The following is a 24,300-nucleotide window of genomic DNA, read 5'->3' as shown; positions in this document are numbered from 1 at the left end:
ACCATATATGGAAATTAGAGAATGCTCAAGAAAACAATACTGGTGACATATTTTATTGCTTTTGTTGTTGTTGTTATTCATCTGATCATTATTTCTAAACCTGTGATTTTTTTTTTTTCTCTCTGCCCAAGATAACTGAAGATGAAAAAAGCCAAATTCTTGAAGCCTCAGATATAGGAGTAAAATGTTCAAATATATTTTCAATTTAATTCTTGAACACATTAAATTGGATCAAATGTTTTGTATACTTTCATCATATAGTATTTTGTTTTATTATTTTTCCTCTTTATGTTTTGATCCAGGATAGGTATTTATTGCTTCCTTACTAGTCCAACCAGAATCTAAGTATCTTCCATTAGAAAAATAAATAAATAAATAAAAGTCTCTGATGAAAATTAATGGCACTTTCATTACCCTTGAAATCTAAAGTGTTCTTCTTTTTCATAAAGACTCAATATAATATGGCTCTTTTAGATTTGTAAAAATATTTTTTGATTCATCTCAAAATGTCCGTTTAACTCCAGCTGATATTGTTTGTAAACAATGCTTCAGACATAATGCTAATTTACTCTTTTTTGTCCCCAAGCTACAATTCACCTCTCTCCCACCTTCCATTCTTTTTGTTTTGAACTTGAATGCTAGAGTGGAGATTTGAATTTAAATAAGAACTTCTCTGTCTATTGTGAAAAGAAGTTCTTCCAACTTTATTTGTTCCCTGATTATATATTTTTTTACTAGGGTAGCATTTAAAACAAGGTCTGCTTAATATTTATCTTCTATTTACTTATCTGTCTTTAATTTTGATCCTCTCAATAGATTTCAAACTAATTGAAAGCAATCATTGTGAGGTAGTCATCATTTTTTATAATAGTGCAGTCTTAATACAAAAAAGGAATTTGTTATTTGATAAACTAATCTGAAAATATTTATTTTAAGGGCAAATGATTTTCTCTAATTTATGTTTGTTATAAATCAATTCTGTCTATCTCAGGAACCAAATACAAGTGAGCTTTTACCATTAAAATATCTGTGGCACTTTAAGTCTTGGAGGTTTTACTAGAAGAAAAAAAATATCTCTAGTTCTATTTTGAATTTAAATGACAAAAATTAAGTGCTATTAAATCAAATAGGCAAGTTGATTATTATTCAGGCTGAAACTACAGTCACGGACAACTAGCCAATCTGATCACATGGACCACAGCCTTGTCTAACTCCATAAAACTAAGCCATGCCATGTGGGGCCACCCAAGCGGACAGGTCATGGTGGAGAGGTCTGACAGAATGTGGTCCACTGGAGAAGGGAATGGCAAACCACTTCAGTATTCTTGCCTTGAGAACCCTATGAACAGTATGAAAAGGACACTGAAAGATGAACTCCCAAGGTCAGTAGGTGCCCAATATGCTACTGGAGATCAGTGGAGAAATAACTACAGAAAGAATGAAGGGATGGAGCCAAAGCAAAAACAACACCCAGTTGTGAATGGGACTGGTGATAGAAGAAAGATTCAATGCTTTAAAAAGCAATATTGCATAGGAACCTGGAATGTTAGGTCCATGAATCAAGGCAAATTGGAAGTGATCAAACAGGAGATGACAAGAGTGAACATGGACATTGTAGGAATCAGTGAACCAAGATGGACTGGAATGGGTGAATTAAACTCAGATGACCCTTGTATCTACTACTGTGGGTAGGAATCCCTTAGAAGAAATGGAGTAGCCATCATGGTCAACAAAAGATTCCGAAAGGCAGTACTTGGATGCAATCTCAAAAACGACAGAATGATCTCTGTTCATTTCCAAGGCAAACCATTCAATATCATGGTAATTCAAGTCTATGTCCCGACCAGTAATGCTGAAGAACCTGAAGTTGAACGGTTCTATGAAGACCTACAAGACGTTCTAGAACTAACACCCAAAAAAGATGTCCTTTTCATTACAGGGGACTAGAATGCAAAAGTAGGAAGTCAAGAAACACCTGGAGTAACATGCAAATTTGGCCTTGGAGTACAGAATGAAGCAGGGCAAAGGCAAAGAGTTCTGCCAAGAGAACGCACTGGTCATAGAAAACACCCTCTTTCAACAACACAAGAGAAGACTCTACACATGGACATCACCAGATGGTCAACATCGAAATCAGATTGATTATATTATTTGCAGCCCAAGATGGAGAAGCTCTATACAGTCAGCAAAAACAAGACTGGAAGATGACTGTGGATCAGATCATGAACTCCTTATTGCCAAATTCAGACTTAAATTGAAGAAAGTAGGGAAAACCACTAGACCATTCAGGTATGGCCTAAATCAAATCCCTTATGACTATACAGCAGAAGTAAGAAATAGATTTAAAGGACTAGATCTGATAGAGTGCCTAATGAACTATGGATGGAGGTTCGTGACATTGTACAAGAGACAGGAATCAAGATCATCCCCAAGAAAAAGAAATGCAAAAAAGCAAAATGGCTGTCTGAGGAGGCCTTACAAATATCTGTGAAAAGACGGGAAGCGAAAAGCAAAGGAGAAAAGGAAAGATATACCCATTTGAATGCAGAGTTCCAAAGAATAGCAAGGAGAGATAAGAAAGCCCTCCTCAGTGACCAATGCAAATAAATAGAGGAAAACAATAGAATGGGAAAGACTAGAGATCTTTTCAAGAAAGCTAGAGATACCAAGGGAACATTTCATGCAAAGATGGGCTCAATAAAGGACAGAAATGGTAAGGACGTAACAGAAGCAGCAGATATTAAGAAGAGGTGGCAAGAATACACAGAAGAACTGTACAAAAAAGTTCTTCATGACCGAGACAATAACGATGGTGGGATCACTCACCTAGAGCCAGACATCCTGGAATGTGAAGTCAAGTGGGCCTTAGGAAGCATCATATGAACAAAGCTAGTGGAGGTGATGGAATTCCAGTTGAGCTATTTCAAATCCTAAAAGATGATGGTGTGAAAGTGCTTCACTCAAGATGCCAGCAAATTTGGAAAACTCAGCAGTGGCCACAGTACTGGAAATGGTCAGTTTTCATCCCAATCCCAAAGAAAAGCAATGCCAAAGAATGTTCAAACTACCGCACAATTTCTCTCATCTCACACGCTAGTAAAGTAATGCTCAAAATTCTCCAAGCCAGGCTTCAGCAATACATGAACCGTTTTAGAATAGGCAGAGGAACCAGAGATCAAATTGCCAGCATCCGATGGATCATCTAAAAAGCAAGAGAGTACCAGAAAAACATCTATTTCTGCTTTATTGACTATGCCAAAGCCTTTGACTGTGTGGATCACAATAGACTGTGGAAAATTCTGAAAGAGATCGGCATACCAGACCACCTGACCTGCCTCTTGAGAAACCTGCATGCAGATCAGGAAGCAACAGTTAGAACTGGACATGCAACAACAGACTGGTTCCAAAGAGGAAAAGGAGTACGTCAAGGCTGTGTATTGTCACCCTGCTTATTAAACTTATATGCAGAGTACATCATGAGAAATGCTGGGCTGGAGGGAGCACAAGCTGGAATCAAGATTGCCGGGAGAAATATCAGTAACCTCAGATATATGGATGACATCACCCTTATTGCAGAAAGTGAAGAAGAACTAAAGAGTCTCTTAATGAAAGGGAAAGAGGAGAGTGAAAAAGTTGGCTTAAAGCTCAACATTCAGAAAACTAAGATCATGGCATCCAGTCCCATCATTTCATGGCAGATAGATGGAGAAACAGTGGAAACAGTTTCAGACTTTATTTTTCTGGGCTCCAAAGTCACTGCAGATGGTGACTGCAGCCATGAAATTAAAAGACGCTTACTCCTTGGAAGGAAAGCTATGACCAACCTAGACAGCATATTAAAAAGCAGAGACATTATTTTGCCAACAAGGTCTGTCTAGTCAAAGCTACGGTTTTCCCAGTAGTCATGTATGGATGTGAGAGTTGGACTATAAAGAAATTTGAGCTCTGAAGAATTGATGCTTTTGAACTGTGGTGTTGGAGAAGGCCCTTGAGAATCCCTTGCACTGCAAGGAGATCCACCCAGTCCATCCTAAAGGATATCAGTCCTGGGTGTTCATTGGAAGGACTGATGTTGAAGCTGAAACTCCAATACTTTGGCCACTTGATGCGAAGAGCTGACTCACTGGAAAAGTCCCTGATGCTAGGAAAGATTGAGGGCAAAAGGAGAAGGGGACGACAGAGGATGAGATGGCTGGATGGCATCACTAACTCGATGGACATGGGTTTGGGTGGACTCACGGAATTGGTGATGGACAGGGAGACTTGGCGTGCTGCGGTTTATGGGGTCGCAAAGAGCCGGACACGTCTGAGAGACTGAACTGAGCTGAAGAAAGTAAAGGAGAGTAAAGGTATTAAAAGATAATACCGTTCAACAAATATCCATTGAATATCTTCTATATGCTAGGAAATCTATTAGGTGCTACAGATGTCAGGTAGAGATAGGCCTGGTGACTGATCCACCATATAGATCTTCCTATGAAGCAGAAGGGTCTACAGGCAATTGCAATGAAGTATAATTAGCAATATAACAAGTCCTTCCCAGAGGAAGTATAGTCTAAGTGGATAGCTTTGTGTCTAAGTAGAGAGGAAATATAGAAAGTGAAGGGCGAACACATTTTAGAACTGAGACAAAATAATACATACCCGAAGGATAAATTGTTGGTTCGAGAGTGAGGAGATGATAAGGAATCAGACTATCCTGTCAAAAATATGTATTGAATATATCTGCTACTACTACAGTCCATGATACATTAGCTCTTCCTTTAAATACTATAGTAACTTCCCACCCAGCCTCCTATCTTCTCTTCTTTCTCCCATACAGTAGAAGGTATGAGCTTTTAAAAATTATACACTGTGTATAAAATACTTGGTATTAGTTATCTTTTTAAAGCCATTCAATATTTTTATCAAGGGCTTCCCTGATGGCTCAGCAGGTAAGGAATCTGCCTGCAATGCAGGAGACACAGGAGGCATAGGTTCAATCCCTGGGTGGAGAATATTCCCTGGAGAAGGAAATGGCAACCCACTCCAGTATCCTTGCCTGGAAAATCCCATCAACAGAGGAACCTGGCGGGTTACAGTCCATGGAGTCATAAAGAGTCAGACATGACTGAGCACAAGGCACATGACATGACTTTTATCAATATGAAAGGCAATTTGGATCTTGTCTCTCAAGCAAGTGACATCACTTTCCACCACTCATTGAATTTCAACCACAGTGATCGTTCAATTTTTCAAAATCAGCAAGATCTTTCTTGTATGCTGCTAAGTCACTTCAGTCGTGTCCGACTCTGTGAGACCGCATAGACAGCAGCCCACCAGGCTCCACCATCCCTGGGATTCTCCAGGCAAGAATACTGGAGTGGGGTGCCATTGCCTTCTCTGCTTTCTTGTATAAACAAGTTCAAATTTACTTTTCCTATAACCTAAATCCTCTCTTCTATCGCATGTATTTGCTTGCTTGCTGACATATATTTATCTTTTAATTATCAGTTTCAATATTTTAATTTTAACACGTTCTTGCCTGGAAGCCCAGTGTAACTTATCATCTTTATTTAGCTCAATACCACCTGATCAGTACATAGGATTATGACTGACACATAGTAGGAGCTCAGTAAATATTTGTTGAAGTGAATGATTGGAGGAAAGACAAACAATGCCTAAATAAGTAATGCAGAGTTAGAATGCTTGTTTGAAAACAAACAAAAATATAATTAGGAGACAGAGTAATCCCATTATCCCATGTATTGAGGAAGAGATAATGGTGGAAAAGTTTAGGAAGATGAACCATGATGGGGAAATACATGGTTTGAAGAGGTGTTATGTTGTGCTATGCTTAGTCCCTCAGTCATGTCTGACTCTGTGACCTCATGGACTGTAGCCTGCCAGGCTCCTCTGTCCATGGGGATTCTCTAAGTAAGAATACTGGAGTGAGTTGCCATGCTCTCCTTCAGAGGATCTTTCCAACCCAGGGATTAGATCCAGGTCTCCCACATTGCAGGTGGATTCTTTACCATCTGAGCCACCAGGGAAACCCAAGAATACTGGAGTGGGTAGCTAGCTCTTCTCCAGGTGATCTTCTGACCAAGAATGGAACTGGGGTCTCCTACAATGTAGGTGGATTCTTTACCAGCTGAACTACCAGGGAAGCCTGAAGAGGTGTTATAGACATGTAATTAATAGCACTTTTTAACTGATTGGATGTGGTTAATAAGTGAGACATAGATAACAGAATCATGGAAGATACCTGATTTTCTCCCTTAAAAACAGAGTGAATTGTGTCATTTTATTTTTTATTTGAGAAAAGAAACAAAGAAACAAATCTAATTCTTTGTGACCTCCTGGACTGCAGTATGCCAGGCTTCTCTGTCCTTCACTATCTCTTGGAGTTTGCTCAAATTCAAGTCCTTTGAGTCAGTGATGCCATCCAACCATCTCCTGCTTTGTTGTCCCATTCTCTTGCCCTTGTTTCCCACCATCAGGGTCTTTTCCAACCAGTTGGCTCTTTGCATCAGGTGACCAAAGTATTGGAGCTTCAGCTTTAGCATTAGTCCTTTCGATGAATATTAAAGGTTAATTTCCTTTAGGATTGACTGGTTTGATCTCCTTGCTGTCCAAGAGACTCTCAAGAGTCTTCTCTAGCATGAGAGTTCAAAAGCATCAATTCTTCGGTGCTCAGCCTTCTTAATGGTCCAGCTCTCATATCTGTAAATGACTACCAAAAAACCATAACTTTAACTATACGAATCTTTGTCAGCAAAATGATGTCTCTGCTTTTTAATATGCTGTCTAGGTTTATCATAACTTTCCTTCCAAAGAGTGAGTGTCTTTTAATTTCATGACTGCAGTCACCATCCACAGTGATTTTGGAGCCCAAGAAAATAAAATCTGTCACTGCTTCTACTTTTTCAACTTCTACTTGCCATGGACTTTTCGGACTGGATGCCATGTTCTTAGTTTTTTGAATGTTGAGTATTAAGCCACCTTTTTCACTCTCGTCAAGAGACTCTTTAGTTCCTCTTTGTTTTCTGTCTTTAGTTTAATGTCATCTACATATCTGAGAAGGGCTATCTCAGAAGAGCGATATAAATAGGAGATGTGATGATGCCGTCTTTTCTGTTATGACGGATAACTGGAAGCATGCTATTAGAATGAGCTACTTGGACAAAGTGTTGGGGAGAAAGAAAATAAGATTTTTAAGACATTTAAGTGTTAAAAGAAGAAGAGGAAGAAGTAGAGACTGCAAAGGAAACCAAAAGAAATGGCTTTGGACAAAACTAGGGGAATTTGTATCATAAATACAAAGGATGAAAATGCTTGATGTATGAGGATATGATCAACAGACTCAATGCAAAGTGCCCTTCAGTTGAACAGTTCATTGCATTGAAAAGAGAATTTTTTAAATTAATTTTTATTGGAGTATAGTTGCTTTACAATGTTGTGTTAGTTTCTACTAAATAGCAAAATGAATCGGCCACACACACACACACACACACACACACACACACACACATGTATTTATATATATATCCCCTCCGTTTTGAAATTCCTTCCCATTCAGGTTACCCAGAGAACTAAGTAGAGATCCCTGTGCTATACACTAGGTTCTCATTAGTCATCTTTTTATACATAATATCAATAGTGTTTATTTGTAAATCCCAGTTTCCCAATTCCTCCCACCCTGAACTATCCCTCCTTAGTATCCATCCATACATTTGTCTGCTTTGCTTTGCAAATAAGATCATCTATACCATTTTGACAGGTTTATTTCATTCTAGTTCAGTTCAGTTCTGTTGCTCAGTCATGTCTGACTCTTTGTGACGCTATGAACTGCAGCACGCCAGGCCTTCCTGTCCATCACCAACTCCCAGAGTTTACCCAAACTCATGTCCATTGAGTCGGTGATGCCATCCAAACATCTCATCCTCTGTCGTCCCCTTCTCCTCCTGCCTTCATTCTAGGGAAGTAGCTAAAATGTAGAGTTTAAGGCTGAATGGGATTAAAAACAATAGGATGAAAACAATTTTTTCAATAACTCTACCTATGAAAGAGAAGAGAACAACAATACTAGAGAGAGAGGGTACAAAGTATTTTTTGATTCTGAAGAGGCAAATGCCTCATTAACTCTCTCTGGGAAGGATTTAATTTGGAAGGAGTAGCAGTAGAAAGTCGATAATTAAAAAAGGGACATCCCACTCCTGAGAAGGCAAGAATATTTGAGAATCTTATGATTATTAAGATTAATAATGGATTAATTAGGTTCAGGAAGTAGGACAGACAGTAGGGATTGATGAAAATGTAAAAGTTTAGTGGCAAGAAAATAGTTCCATTCCTATCTAGAGCCTTCAATTTTCTGTGAAAAGTGCAATTAATGTCACTTAGAGTGAGACAAATTGTGCTCATCAATGGTGAAAGAAGACTAAAGTTTTGAAATAGCTACATGACACTGCACTAGATGATGAAAATTATTACACTGATGTTCTTTATCTGCTCTGTATTTAACTAAATCTTACTTTATATCCCCACCAGTTTCAAAATATTTAAAATGCTTCTATTGTGTAAATTTCCATGAACTAGAATAATTGAATATTGCAGAATAAAGAGATAATAATATCACACACATATCTTATTCTTTCCTCCATATCCATTTGAAAAATCTAGGCAGTGGGACTGCCTAAAACTGCATTCCTCAAATGGGAGGGAGTCATAGGAAGGGGCAAGTCATGAGGAGTTTGAAAGGAGCAGACTTTTGCTTTGGGATGAAGCTGACCTGTACACTTGAATAAACACATTCAGCTGAAATTGATAGGCCTTCCTTCTCTCGATGCAACTAATTATTTAATGCAAAATCAAGCATTAAAATAGTCATATTAAATAGTTGCAGATTGCATTGGTACTCTAGTTTTATTGTTACAACAGCCTTAAAAATGAAGTCAATACGTCTAATTTTGAAACACACTAAAAAGCTTTGAAAACATTTTCAACTTTATAATGCTGCCTAAAGTGGCAACCCACTCCAGTATTCTTGCCTGGTTAACCCTATGGACAAAGGATTCTGGGGGGGCTGCAGTCCAGGGGGTCATAAAGAGTCAGATATGAGTTAGCTAATAAACAATAAACAAAGAGATAGCTTAGGCCCTGCTATGTCAAGATAGCCAGAGATCTATTAATACTAGAGTTTGATCTATTTATCTAAATGTATAAATGAGTGCTGTTTGTATTCAAGAAAGTAACTGCATTATAGAATACAAAAATAAGCAAATAAAACCCCAATTCTTACATATCAACGTTTTTATAGTGAGTGCATGAAACTCTAATGAGAAAAAAATATATCAAAATATGTTGTATTGCTTTTGTTATTATGTTTCTATATGAATCTCTTGAGAAAGTATTATTATTAATAGTAGTTATTGCTCTTGAAACCGTATTGCCTTTCCAATAAAATATAATCCACAAGTCTTGAACTTTATAAAAGTAGTCTGGAAACACATGCAATAATAGCAAAGGTATCTCTGGTTTTCCTCTCCTAAAATCACAAAAGTAATTACAAGAGTTTCTGCCTGTGTAAAATCCCCCTGATAATTTTACTAAATATTTTTTTCTTTCTTAAACTATTGAGTGATTTTACTTTTGGTAATTTAAGGAGTTGTGAACTAGCTTTTGGTTTTAATAGAACAGGAACAATTTTCAGAAACATTTTAAGAGTGGGAGTCTCTGTATGCACAGATAGTAGCTTGCAGTGTATATTTTCATGATTATTTAAAAAATGCATATTTTCATCATTATTTTAAAATATGCACTCCAGATTTTCTGTTATTCAGTTATGCTCAAATAACATTGAAAATCAGACAAAGCATTTTATTCAATTCTATGAGTTATTGACATGCAGCTTAAATAAATATATATTAGCTTCATGAAGCAAGACTTTTGTAAAGTTGATAATTTTTCATTTCTTGACTAGATTGTCTACTGTAATAATCAGTTAAGATCTATTTAGGATTGGAATGATGCATCTTGGGAGTATTGGAAAAAATATAGGTGTTTGAAATCACTTGGTGATGTAAGAAATATTTACATCTTTATACATTTATATAAAATATAATTATAAATAATATATGGTAAAACTACTTTTAAATGTTTATGTTTTCTATATAGAGAGAACAGTAGAAGAACCAAGCAACGTAATGTAGACAGTTTTTATTTTAGCCCATGATGGATTCCATTATTTCTTTCAAAATTTGACCATCTATTTTGCTGTCATAGACCATCCTGCACACCACTGTATTGCATACAGCAATAGCTATGCCCTTGAATCAGAAAGTATGCTATTCTTTTTAGAATACCCAAGTCACTACTGCAAATTATCCCAGTAAAATCTTGTCAGTGGCTTCTGTGGAGGTAGGTAGACCTCTTTTCTATATGTCCTGAGAAATGCTATTTGTTTACTTATTTCATATAATTTCCTGTTATCTAGGCTGAATCTATCTCTTTGTCTGTTTCTTCTTTACTAGTATGTGCTGTGAGGGCAGAGCAAGAATTCTCTTCTTTGCCCAGAGAGAATCTTTTACTAATTAAAGTTGAAGATATCAAGGATTCCTGAGACAGAAGTGGAAATATAATACTTCATAAATTAGTGAATTTTTCTTCACCTTAGCAGCTAATGAAACACTTTTTGTTTTACTAAAGGGAACCAAGAAGCTGAAAGACAGCTTAGGAAGAAATACTTGCGTGTGAGTGATTTAAATCATGAGAAAACAGCCTTCTTTTAATTCACAATTTTGTTTGACCAATCCTTTGCATTTTTCCCAATATTTACAATTATCTCAGAAATGTAGAACAAATTTATAATTAAACTGTAAATTTAACACCTGCAAAAATTAAGCCAAAAAATAAGCTAAAATGATTCATTCAGCAAAGGGCAGGGGCAGGGTGTTGAGTAGCATTTGAATTCTTTTATAGTTGCTGAGGCTAAAAAGGACAGTAAATTATACTTTGGCAGTTGTGAATATTAGCAGAACTATTGCATTCTGTGTGGAAAATATATTTTTTTTAGAATTAGCACATAAAATAATTCAGTTTACTTGATTTCAAGCCCTTTTAGCCAATATTTTATATATAATCAGTTTACAATGTATTTATGATGGATGGGCTGGTATACTTTTTTTAAGGTTTTACTCATTGTTTAAGAGCTGTTTACTCTTTCCAGGCTGTTGACTATGTACTGAATTTAAAATTGTGATTATATCTATATCTACGGGTACGTGTATGTGTGCTCAGTCACTTCAGTCATGTTTGAATCTTTGCGACCGCATGGACTGTAGCCCACCAGTCTCCTCTGTCCATGGGATTCTCCAGGCAAGAATACTGGAATGGGTTGCCATGCCCTTTTCAAGGGGATCTTCCTGATCCAGGAATCAAACCCCTGTCTCCTGCATCCTCTGCAGTGCAGGCAGATTCTTTACTGCTGAGCCACTGGGGAAGCCCATTGATATCTATATCTATATATCTATATCTATCTATATATCTCACCTCACAGAGCTTTAAATTTAGCAGGAGAAAAGAGGGAAAGATAATTATATAAAATCTTCTACGTGTTACAGCTACCTAAGAGAACAACTAGGATTAAACATGAAGGAATATTATAATATAGTATAATTTAGATGGAGGTTATAAACTAAGAAAGAGACCAAAATTTATTTAAAATTTGAACAAATTCTCAATATTTAAAATTGATATTAGAGAGGAAATTCTGTTTTAGTGGTCTCTTTTAAAAAGCTGTAAGATGTGACAGTACTGGGCAAATAAATACCCATGTAGTAATGGTCCAATGGGTCTAAAAGGAGGCACCCCTTTTAAACAAGTGACCCCTCAGCCAGATCTATGTATCCACCATCCCATATTTATAGATTTAGACTCAGATGGATAACTGGCATTTTCATTTGCTATCCAGCCAGTTAAAATATAGTTTGCATATAAAGGGCTTTCCTGGTGGCTCAGATGGTAAATAATCTGCCTGCAATGCAGGAGACCTGGGTTTGATCCCTGGGTTGGGAAGATCCCCTGGAGGAGGGCATGGCAACCCACTAGAGTATTCTAGCCTGAAGAAACCCATGGACAGAAGAGCCTAGCAGGCTACAGTCCATGGGGTCACAAAAATCGGACACAACTAACTAACATCTTCACTTCACTTTTGTGTGTAAAAAATAAAAACTATACAAAGAAAGAAAACAACAAAAAAACTTGGTCTTCTTGAATACCAGGCCTTTGTAGTTATGTATAATTCTTCTAGGGCAAGTTATTTAAAGCTTTCTGAAGGAAATGATATATAATCTGAAATCTGAAAGATGAACAGAGAAATAACGAGGGAGAATTTAGCTGTTAGGTGTTTACTCTCTCAAATAATAAATTCAAGTACTCAGTATGTGGGAGGAATTTTGGTGTATTGGTTTGGACGTATACTTAGTTTCTGTTCTAACGGAGATCACAGTCCACCAAGGGAAAAGTATGTACCAGGCTTACAACTTGGACGAGCATGAAATATGGAATTTGAATAAGTTCACTATGGTTGAAGATAGAGCCTGAGGTTGAAAATGCTGATACATTACTTTGAAGAGAAAGACAGGCTCTATATTGAAGGCCTTATGAGTCATGTTAAGAAAATCTGACTTTATTCTAAAGACAGATAAATGAGAAGGCATGGCACAATTTTAGGGAACTAACATAATTGTGTGTGTGTGTTTGTGTTACACTTGATAAGGGTGTCATTAACTGCAGATTGGAGAGTTATTCAGAGAGGTGGACCGTGGAAGAATATGGTCTGGTTAATTCACTGTATCAGTAACATAGTGGGAGTAACTGTGGGTTGGGTTGAAGTAGTTCAGATGTAGATGATCAGGAATGAATTAAATAAAGAGCTACATGATTCAGAATAAGAATGAATGTAGAGATACCCACCTCACTTTTCTCAGTAGCTAATACACTTCCTGGTACATAGGAGATATCAGAAATTTTTTTATAAATTATTTTTTTATATATTGTCTTATTTGTTATAAATGTGATAGAGGAGGAAAGGTATTGAAATGGTGGTGAGCATAAACTCTGGATTCAGACTGACTGAATTCAGAATTCAGACTCTGTTGCTTATTTCAAGATTCTGCCTTCCATTAACTGTGTGACATAAGGCACATTGCTTAACTTTATTGTGCCTCGGTTTCCTCAATTGTAAAATGGGGCTTGTATTGCTGCAAGGATTCAGTGTGATCCTGCATGCAAATGGCTCCGAGCAGTGCTAACCAAACACAGAGAGATCAAAAGTCCTGGGTCTGTCCTAATCAGCAAGATGGGCCATTGTTTCTCTAACCTTTGATCCAAGTGAGTACAACCTAAGAGAAATTTCAGACACCAAAAAATGGCTGGATGTGAAAATACAAAGGGGGACAATAAAAGCACAATAGAATATGGAAGGTGTAGTTACTATGAGCAAGTCTTGCAGTTCTAAGCCTCTTAGAAACAGAAAAAAAATGATTAAATACATCAGCTAAACTGCATTTCTCATGAATTGTAATGTTCAGAGTAAGAGAGAAATGTAGCAAGACTAGAAAGTAGGATTATTTTAAATTACAATTGCAATTATTTTAAATTACCTTAAAGCACAATTACAAAGGAGAAAAACTACCAGAGAGGAGAAATAAGAAAAGAGTACTCACATTGCTTTGTTCGTTCCCTGATAGCTCAGTTGGTAAAGAATCTGTCTGCATGCAGGAGATCCCAGTTCAATTCCTGGGTCTGGAAGACCCTCCGGAGAAGGGATGGACTACCCACTCCAGTATTCTTGGGCTTCCTTTGTGGCTCAGCTGGTAAAGAATCTGCCTGCAATGCGGGAGACCTGGATTTTATCCCTGGGTTGCAAAGATCCCCTAGAGAAGGAAAAGGCTACCCCCTCCAGTATACTGGCCTGGAGAATTCCATGTACTGTATAGTCCATGGGGTCACAAAGAGTTGGACACCACCGAGCGACTTTCACTTCAAGTTAGATTCAAAAGATCATCCAACTGATAAGCCAGTGAACTAAAATGCAACTCATTTTGTTTGTAGTTAATCTTTGGTCTAGATAGATGTGGCCTTATGTAATAATGAGTGAAATTTATTGAGATGTAGCAAAGTAATCGATGATGGTGGTAAAGGAGCCTCCAGTAAGATCGAAAAGAAACAATCATAAAATTGTTGTTGGTGGTGTTGTTGCTTAATCACTAAATCACATTCAACTCTTTGCCACTGCATGGACTGCAGCATACCAGTCTTCTCTGTTCTCTACTCTTTCCTGGTATTTGCTCAAATTTATGTCCATTGAGTTTGTAATGTTATATAACCGTCTCATCCTTTGTTGCCCCCTCCTCCTCTGGCCCTCAGTCTTTCCCAGCATGAGTGTGTGTGTGTGTGTTAGTCGCTCTCAGTCATGTCCAAGTCTTTGTGACCGCATGCACTGTAGCCCGCCAGGCTTCTCTGTCCATGAGATTCTCCAGGCAAGAATACTAGAGTGGATTGCCATTCCCCTTTCCAAAGGATCTTCTTGACCCAGGGATCGAACCCTGGTCTCCTGCATTGCAGGCAGATTCTTTACTGTTTGAGCTACAGGGAAGTACTAGCATCAAGGTCTTTTCCAATGAGTCAGCTCTTCACATCAAATGACCAAAGTACTTACTGGAGGTTCAGCTTCAGTATATAAGTGGCAAAAATATTTCTGAGTGGAAAAATTTTTATTTTTCAGATGAAGAGTTCTTCTAAAGTAAGACTTTATCGTGACTAATGACAGCTCCTCCTTCCCCCAAGGCAGAACTTGAATCAGAAATGTGCAAATAGTTAGCTTATTTCCAAAGCAGTATTAAGGAGTGAGTGATATAGAGAGGAAAAATAAAAAGACCAATTCAAGAATTAGTTAAGGAGGATGGTTTATGAAGTTGGTCACTGATTTGACAACTGATGTTTAATCCTGTGTGACATTCTGGGGAGTCTTTGTAAAAGAATATTGCAACTGTGTACATGGATTGGGTTTTTAAAGAGAAACGCTTATTCACGGTCCAGCATCCATCGTTGGTCAAGCATGGGTTCACCTGTGAATGGCAGTTGTGTCACTTGGAAAGTTCTAAGACTGGATGCAAGAGTCACTGTGGCCATGTGCTGGTAGGGTGAACCTGTGAGGTAGGTAAAATCTGCTCTGAATCAATCAATTTGACATTGGCAGCTGGGGCTAGAAGGATTTAAGTGATCTACGTGCATGCGTGCTAAGTCGCTTCAGTCATATCCGACTCTTTCAGACCTCATGTACTGTGTAGCCTGGCAGTCTCCTCTGTCCATGGAATTCTCCAGGCAAGAATACTGGAGTGAGTTGCATGCTCTCTTCTAGGGGATTTTCCTGACCCAGGGATTGAACCCACATCTCTTATGTCCCCTGCATTGGCAGGCAGTTTCTACAGAAGGAGACTAATACAATTCCTATCATTATTAGGGGAAAGTGTCAAACTGTAAGAATGAGGAATATATCCTATAAGTCTTCAGTGAAGGAGGAGATTTTCTTCAGTCAATTCAAAATTTGTTTCCATCAGATTCTTAAACGTAATAAATATTACAAGAATGGGAAGAGTTTTATTTTGCTTTATTTGTAAACCATATTACCCAGTGATTTTATTCTTAGTAAATGAGTAAAGATTGTTTTTGTTATAGTTGATGTTTTTGTCATTGTCCGTAAAATGATGATAGAAAGACATACTTATACATGAAAGGGCTCAGGTATCATTAGAGTTCTATACTCCTGGAACAAGTAATTATATAAAGTTACTTCCCAGGCAAGAAGGGTAGAACACAAAACGGCTCTAAAACAATGTTGAAGACAAGATATGAAAGAACAGGAAGTAAACACTAAAAGGAGACAGCAAACTCTATATAGTATCATCTACTCATTTTATCTACATAGAGTACACATTCCCTCTCCTTATTTTCTATCACAGCCAAATCATTCATTTCCTTCCTAAAGCTTACTATTTAAAAATGTTTATGTGTATAATAGATGCATTCTTCTTAATCTCCCCTATATCGCAAGGGCCAGAGCACCAAAAATATATCTTTCTTCACCATTATACAGTCAAGAGCATGTTCATTGTGTAAAATCATACACTTTTACTGAATTAATTAGTGTATTAATTTCTAGTTAATGGCAGGGGAGAGTGAAATTGTCCTCCCAAAGAGCATAAATAAATGTTCCATAAGCTCAAAGAGTCTTTGAAGTTGCTTGATTTGTTTTAGAAATTCAAGCACATTTTGAATTTTATTACCCACTCTATTCATGTTTCTACTGATTAATCAAAATAATGGTTTAATTTGCTTATCTGGAATAACATTCTTGCTTTGGTGAGATTGTGAATGTTTACTAATTAACAGTTCAGTCCCTCCAGTGCTGCATGTCTCTGTTTAGAAAAAAATAATAAAAATCTAATGTAATATAAAATTAATATTTTACTAGATAAATTCACACTTTTGAATAACAGACATGTTTTTAGCTTTTGAACAACTTTTTGAAATTTGATAAATCAGGATTTAAAGGTTCCTCTTCTCTTTTCCTGCAGAGTGTCATAAGGTCTGCACTCTCATACTTGAGTATCATGAACTCCAAATCACTTGCTTGACCATAAAGCAATTTAAAATATATGTTTCAGATATTGTCAATATGTAAAAGAGCCTTGCCATTTTGAATTTTTATATTCAGGACATGGAGTATGACAGTCACTTAGCTTCTGGCTGGAAGCATTTTTCTCATTCTTTCCTGGGCATCATAAGTGAGTAGCCTTAGTAAAATCTGATTTAAATTCTGAATCTTAGCATACTTCCACATTCTGCTCTTCAAAGTGTGCAGCAATTAAAACACACACACATACTTATGAAATACTCAATTATCCAAATTATAAGTTAATAATTATAGTGCAGAGAACCGAACAGCTTTAACTATAGATATACCTTGCCATTCTTATTTAACATACTCTCCCTTCCTAACACACATATGCGTTGATAAAGGAATTTAAGCAAGGAACCTCTTTCTCACTAGACACCCTCCATGATAACAAGAGCTTAGTCATATTAATCTGCTTTTCTAATTTATTTTATCTCCTTACTCCCCTAAAAAAAAGGGGGATTCTTATTCTCTTGGATTCTGTTCTCAGTGGTTCTAAGCTTAAGACCTTACCTTCAAATCCAAAATGGGAAAAGTCACTTAAAGTAGTTCTCTTATTTAAGTGGATTTTCATAATAATATTTTGACAAAACGAAAACAAAACCCCCAGGGGACTCTTTCCATTTTTTCCTAATGAAGGTCAGTTTATCAGGACTTGCTTTTCATTGACTTATTTCAATTCTATGAATTTTTTAAGAACATACTTATCTAATATTTAAATCAAGGCCATCACCTTTGTCAAGAAGAAAATAATATTTTGTTATAATAATTAACATGCTTTATTATATCTTGCTGAATAATAAAAATTTTTTCTTGTAATTCAGTTATCAAAATAATATAATAAAATTATATTTCACTTTCATTATCTCACTGTAAAACATTAAAGGGTAGTATCATTTGTACATATAGTATTATGCATTGTATGTAATATTTTCTTCTTGGTATAAACAGTTTATCATAATTTGCAGTTTTACTTTTTTCTCTATTTTTCTACAACTTGTGTGACACGACTTTTAACATCAATAAATTAACATATCTCAAAACATATAAAACTGTTTCTTTAAAAGTTAAATACAATCACTAAATATTTCTAAGTATTCCTCTGTGTGTGTGTTTCTTACTTCGCATCCGTGTAAAAATAATCTTTTTTGAGAAATATTCTCAGATACTAAACAAATATATAGATAATTCCTTGATGATTGATAATTGAAAGTCTACTAGAAAAATACTTAAAGGATATTTAGAATCTTCGAAAGTAGTTTTGTCTAGTAATTCAATTTGTAATCTTACTCCATATGCATATGGTAAGTGGTATCTTATGAGAAGATCTTGTCTTGAATCTATTTATAATTTTATTATATAACTTTATAATTTATGTATTCTGTGTCTTCAAGTAATTTATATAGAGGAAAAAAACTGGTTCTCTCCAAACTAATTACAAACTAATCACCATACAAACAAAACCCTAAACCCAGTGGTGTAAAACCATCCTAAATTATACCATTAGATAGTGTTCACATAATGGGCCTTCATCTTAGTTATCTGAAAGCAAATATTATCCTTTGACAATTTAAATATTGGAATTCAATGGCAGGATACAATATTATTTAAAGATAGATACATATGGTTCTAGCAGACCATTGTGTAATGATTATTAACTTTAGGTAACCTAAGTACAAATAGGTGTAAAAAGACCCAGTAACTGATCTACCTGCACAGGTGTAGTCAGTGACAAAACAGAACTGAGATAGATGTAGTTCTGACTCCATAGCCCATTTCTCTATTTAGACATGATGAGTGTTTCAGCAACTGTATGACATCATCAGTTGTCTAAATGAGTACTATCCTGCATGCAAAATGGCTGACAACTATACATTTTCAATAATAGCTTCCAAAATGAGAAAAAACACAAATGTGGATTTAGTAAAATTAGAGCAAGTATTTTAAATACTCAAAAAATATACATTTGAGGGGAAAGTTACATGTCTTGTGGGGAGATAATATTTTGTATGCAACAAAAAATAGATTGAGGCATTTTATGTCCAGATTTTCAGTTCTACTACCAGTGCAAAGATAAAGGCAAAAAATCAACAATATAGAAAGTAACTTACTGAAGGTAGTAACTCCACTTTGAAAATGTGGAAAATCATGTTTTAATTTGTTATTTAATTAATTTCTACACTGTAGGAGGTCCAGGAGAACCTCATTAATTATGACTCCTCACTAACAAATTCTAATTAATTAGAGTTTCATTTATAGTCATATTCTTCAAATGGGAATAAAAATATCATCTTGTTTTTTTTTTCTTTTGCTATTGCTAGACTGGAGAACTTATTTCCTAAGTAAGGATGAAAACTACATTAAAAAATTCCATAATGAAGTAAAATAATCTCTTCACTCTCCTCCATCTCTTATATGAATATTTATTTGGAGAATATGCCCCAGTGGTGTGTGGATACGTGGTGGGAGTGAGTAAACAAGGGATAGAGGATTCCTGCTTCATAACCTGAAGTATCCCTGGTGGCTCAGAAGTTAAAGCGTCTGGCTCCAATGCAGAAGACCTAGGTTCGATCCCTGGGTCGGGAAGATCCCCTGGAGAAGGAAATGGCAACCCACTCCAGTATTCTTGCCTGGAGAATCCCACGGACGGAGGAGCCTGGTAGGCTACAGTCCAAAGGGGTCACAACGAGTCGGACACGACTGAGCGACTTTACTTACTTTGTATCCACCCAGATGTTCACTATAAACTTGGTAACAATAACTAGAGCTGTACACTTTCAAAATGCATGTTACCAGATCTCATGAAATAGGTGCCTCAGAGGAGAATTGTTTCAAATGGTAAGCTGAGGGGCCTGACTTAGGAAATGTGTCCAATGTAACCAAATTTATTGCTGAAAATTCGGTAAACATCAACTGAATTCACACAATAACCTGAAGAAGAAATTTTTAGGTTTGATTGGTCATAGAATTAGGAACTTCAATTTTATCAATCATTTGCCTTTTTTAATTAATAAAAAACACAGCAAGCACTTGACTGCTACTAAGCAAAGGACAAAATTTATACCAGCTCTATAAGCTAGGTTTTACTAGGCTCATCTGGCTCTTGATTGGAAATCAAAATTTTGGAGCCATTAAATTACTTGTTCAAATTCTTTAGAGTAATTTAGATAAATGAAGCTTTTATTATAACCGAAGCCTACTAAATTTAAGAATCATGATTTTTATCATCATGTAATATTCTTGTATTTGCAATCATACTTAAATACCTTGAGAGTTTTCTTCAAATGCATTATTTAAAATAATAAGGTAGAGTTTCATACATACTCAATTTCATGCTAAAAATCTAAAGGATATAGCATTACAATTTTTCTAAGTCCTGAACTAAGTGTCAGCAGAATATCCCATAAGACTAAGTTGCTTAAATTATTAACACTTCAGAGGACCATTTCATTAAAATATGATACTCAAAATAGAGTATCATTATGTTTTTCACCTGCTGTTAGGAGCTATAGAGTTCCTTGCCTGTGAATTTGTATCACACTACCATTAGTTTTACTAAAGTCGGAAAGAAAATTTAAGTCCTATTTTAGTTTTAATATCCCAACTCTTTATCACATGACTATAACATAGCACTAGTAAGAGTTTGTAGAAGTAATGTATGCTTCCAGGATGAATGACTTATAATTATAATATTGTTAATTATAATTAATTATGAGTAACCAACGTAGAAATCAATTTAAGAAACATTATGTATATGGATGATCATATTTTGAAACATTATGTGAACATATTTTGCACGTAATTCCAAAATGACAAATTAGATTTTAACAGACAATTATGAAACAGAACTTGAGTATCTAAAATGGTCAGTTTTAAAAAAGTACACAAAAGGATATATATAAATATAGTTAGTATATTACAAGCTGAGTCATAGCATTTTATATTCTCACATTATGAATTTTATCATATGTCTTATTATATTACAAGTGAAAAGTGAAGTGGAAATGTTAGTCATTCAGTTATGTCCAACTCTTTGTGTCCCATGGACTGTAGCCCACCAGGCTCCTCTGTCCATGGAATTCTCCAGGGCAGAATACTGGAGTGGGTAGTCATTCCCTTCTCCAAGGGATCTTCCTGACCCAGGGATCGAACCTGGGTCTCTTGCATTACAAGCAGATTTTTTACCATCTGAGTCACCAGGAAAGCCCAAGGACTGGCATAATTATTAATTCTGTCCATTTACTCTCTAAAGTATTAAAGAAACTTTTTAAAAAAGAATTTATTCCAATGCTACTTAACCTACTACAGAGCACAGAAAATAAAGAAAAACTTCCAAATTAGTCTTATAATGAAATCATAACATCCTTTAAGAAAACTGTCAAGAACTACACCAAAAAGAAAGCCATATATCATGTTTATTTATGAATATAAATTCAGAAATATTAAATGAAAAATAGCAAACAGAATTCAATAGAATATTGAAAAAGTAAAAAAAAAAATTAAAACATGACTAAATGGAGTTTTCACTACCCCAGAAATCCAAGCATTTCACTAGTACAAACTGTTTTAATATAATCAATCATAATAATATAAGCAAAATCACATGATAATAATTTATAATTTTATAAATTATAAAAATGAAAAAAATTATATTTGTGGTAAAGAACACTAAATCAAATAATAATTGATAGGATGATATGCATTCACCTACAGACCTTTATCCAATGAAGAAACATGAAAATGTTTCCTGCTAAAATTAAGCATATACGGTTTCCTGTTTCACTACTATTTAAAATAATGTAAGAAACATTTGGTCAATGCCATCAGAGAAGAGAAAAAATAGAATTTGAGAGGAAGAAATTAAACATATAGATGATATGATAGCTTAAATAAGCCAATGAAAAACAGGAAAACTTACTAAAATAATAAGGAAATGTACATAAAAGCAATAGGTTTTATTTGCCTATTAACAAATAGGCAAACGATGCCTATCATAAAAGATAAAAATATAGATAAAACCCTCATTTACAGTAAAAAACAGCAATTTAAAAAGCTGACTGGAAGTAAAATTAGAAAAATCAATTTAAAGTAGACATTAACATTTGTAAAATTTCCCTGAACCAAAAAAGATTTGAAAAAAATGAAAAAAAATTCTATTTGAATAGGAGAGATCAATATAATAGGTTTTATATTTGTATAGGTTAATTTATAAATTTAATACAATTTCAGATATACTGCTGCCATTTCCATTTTTATAGTTATTAAAATCAATTATAAAGTTTATTTAGAACAACAAATATGCCTCATGAACAATGAGAGGGAATTACTTCTTTAAGGTATCAAACGTACTATTTAGCCTCTATAATTTAAAAAACAGAATAGGAAATCCCAGAAAGAACAAGATTGTTTTATATAACAGTTTGTAAGTATGTACTGGTTCATAAATAATGTAAAGTGACACAACAGTGGTTTCTGCTCTAACATATGAAGACCCTCGTTATGAGGGTTCTTACCCTCATAACGAGAAAAAACTTTAAAAAAATCTCTGAAAAACTAAAAAAATCAGCAACTCAGATCTATCAGAGAATTGAGGTCACAAAGCAAACTGTCACTCAGGAAACTAGGGGAAAAGCCAAATACAGAGAATCATGATTTACCAGGAGCAGAAGCCACTGAAGACAGTGACTGGCAGAAACCCTAACAGTTGCTGATGAGCTGCTGTAGACCAAGTGTGGAACAGACTGAAAATAGGCCCAGTATAAGGGCAGCCGCCACAGGTTCGTTAGTTTTACTTTTGGGAACACTACCAGGTTGTCACTGCAAAGATTAGAACATCCCCTTTCCTCAATACTTATTCCTCAAATATTCAAGCAAATAAAGGGGGAAAGCAATTTGAAAATTGCTTTTGAAAATTCATTTTGAAAATTCTCAGGGAAAAGTAATTATTTTGAAATTCATCATACCCAACTATACAAAAGACACTTAAAAATAAGCAATAAAGAAATAAACAATCCACATGAAAAGGACAAAATATCTGAACAGAAAGACCACTAAAGAATACATACAGATGGCAAGTACCCTTATGAAGTGATGGTAAACATTTGTAATTAAGAAAGCGCACAACCGCCAATTTCCAGCCCTGCATGTTGAGGGCTTTAAAGTCTGTCCTAATAACAAATATAAGGCTGAACAATGTGAAAAATCAACTCTTCTTAGATGTCAGAGAAGTGAGGTCACAGAGCAAACTGCTTCCCTAGAAGGTAGAGAGGCAAACATGTAGACACAGTGAATCATAGCTTTCCAGAGTGGAAATAAGAAGCAGAGGTCTCTGCAAGAATCAATATTGGGCAGGAAAGTCTGAACTGTGGGCATCAGTGAGAAAAAGTCTGTGAGTTTAAAACTCCAACAGGAGCCCCACACTTTAGTGAACTTTATTTCCTGGAGCTCTGCCAGATTTCTATGGTGAATATTGGAGAGATATTCTCTTTGGCATCCTACAGGAAGAGGGGGAAAATAACAACTATGAAATACGTTGGAGCATTCCATTCTTCTTAGCAAGGCCTACCCTCAAATGGAACTATTTCACCACAGCCTGTTGGAGTTTAGTTAGAGCCTCACTGACTAGGGCAAGGGATACACCCAAAACCAGCACTTCATGTTCAACTTTCAACAAAATATTGCAAAGCATAATAAAGGACAAAAACATTTTAAAGATTCAAAACAAGAATGAGGACTAGACTCAGGCATAGCAGGAATATTGGAATTATAAGACTGTGAATTTAAAACAATTTTGGTTAAAATGTTAAGGGCTCTAATAGAAAAAAATAGACAATATGCAAGAACATAAAGATAATCTAAACAAGGAGATGGAAAGAATCAAAAAGAAATTGGTAGAGATCAAAAACAATAAACACTCTTGTCTTGTTCCTGATTTTAGAAGAAATGCATTCAGTTTTTCCCCATTGAAAATAATGCTTGCTGTCGGTTTGATGTATATAGTCTTTATTATGTTGAGGTAAGTTCCTTCTATGTCAATTTTCTGGAGAGTTTTTTATCATAAATGGATGTTGAATTTTATTGAAGGCTTTCTCTGCATCTATTGAGATGATCATATGGTTTTTATCATTCAATTTGTTAATATGGTATAGTATATCATATTGATTGTTTTGTGTATACTGAAGAATCCTTGCATCCCTTTGATAAACCCCACTTAAGCATGGTGTATGATTCTTGCAAAGTGTTGCTGGATTCTATTTGTTGGAATTTTGTTGAGGATTTTTGCATCCATGTTCATCATTGATATGGGCCTGTAGCTTTCTTTTTTTTGTGATACCATTGTATGGTTTCGGTGTCAGGGTGAGGGAAGCCTTGCAGAATGAGTTAGGGAGTTTTCTTCCCTCTACCATTTTTGGAACAGTTTGGGCAAGATAGCTGTTAGCTCTTCTCTGAACTTTAGATAGAATTCTGTGAAGTCATCTGGTCCTGCACTTTTGTTTGTTGGAAGATTTTTTTTTATCACAGTTTCAATTTCAGTGCTGTGATTAGTCTGTCCATACTTTCTACTTCTTCCTGGTTCAGTC

At 35.6% G+C, this 24,300-nt stretch overlaps 1 long non-coding RNA gene across 1 annotated transcript in view; it reads right to left on the bottom strand.

Moving 5' to 3' along the window:
- LOC145518616 (uncharacterized) overlaps window positions 1-24,300 on the bottom strand; it is a 154,127-nt gene that overhangs the window by 114,337 nt on the left and 15,490 nt on the right. The window lies entirely within an intron of this gene.

Source organism: Giraffa tippelskirchi, chromosome 8 (assembly GCF_054371585.1).
Source record: "Giraffa tippelskirchi isolate mGirTip1 chromosome 8, T2T-mGirTip1v1.2.pri, whole genome shotgun sequence".
In the NCBI taxonomy this organism is placed as follows: domain Eukaryota; kingdom Metazoa; phylum Chordata; class Mammalia; order Artiodactyla; family Giraffidae; genus Giraffa; species Giraffa tippelskirchi.
The sequence above is the reverse complement of the archived record's forward strand: the minus strand, read 5'-3'. Positions and strand labels throughout refer to the sequence as shown.